The following is an 830-nucleotide window of genomic DNA, read 5'->3' on the forward strand; positions in this document are numbered from 1 at the left end:
TACCAATTTAGAAATTCAATATAAAAAAAGATAGATATGTAAACTAACAAAAGAACATAAATATATTTTGTCATAGATATACTACGTCATGTTTAAGAAATTGTGTCACAGTAAAGAAATTTTTGGTATTATTTTTGTTTCTGATATTGTCTAATTGGTTAAGAAATTTTTTGTGTCATGGTTAAAAAATTTTTAGTGTTATGATTGAGAGTAGTGCTAGGGAGCCCAGATTTGGAACTCTAATACCATGTCCTGAAACCACTCATCCCAAAAGCGTAACCTGATAGGACAATGTAACACTAATAATCATATCTCTAATACTTTCTAAACCTTCATTGTACACATTGTACGCTTAGGTCATTGGCTCCCTATACTTTCTCTATGATTAATTAAGAAATGGTTTCTGTGTTTTTTTTGTTTATGATTCTTTTTTTAAATAATTTTTTATTTTTTTTTTAATTTCATTCTCTCATAATTCTTCTTATTTTACTCACTAATAAAAAAATAAAATAAAAAAATAAAAAAATCAAACAAAAAATAAAAAATAAGATATACTATAATAACACCAAAAGAAAAAAAAAGAAAAAAAAAGAAATGTGAAAAAAAGAAAGAACCACACAAAAGAAAGAAGAAGAAGAAAAAGAAGGAACACAAATAAAAAAATGTGTGATTCACACGCATATTGTGTGAGTAATTTTTGATAAATTTTGATCAATTTAATTAGACTTGATTAATAAAAATATTTGTATAGATAATCGGATTATTAATTATAAATATTTAATTAAATAAAATAATTTTATGTTATTGTTTTTCTAACATGATTCTAATTA

Source organism: Arachis ipaensis, chromosome B01, assembly GCF_000816755.2.
Source record: "Arachis ipaensis cultivar K30076 chromosome B01, Araip1.1, whole genome shotgun sequence".
Taxonomy (NCBI): domain Eukaryota; kingdom Viridiplantae; phylum Streptophyta; class Magnoliopsida; order Fabales; family Fabaceae; genus Arachis; species Arachis ipaensis.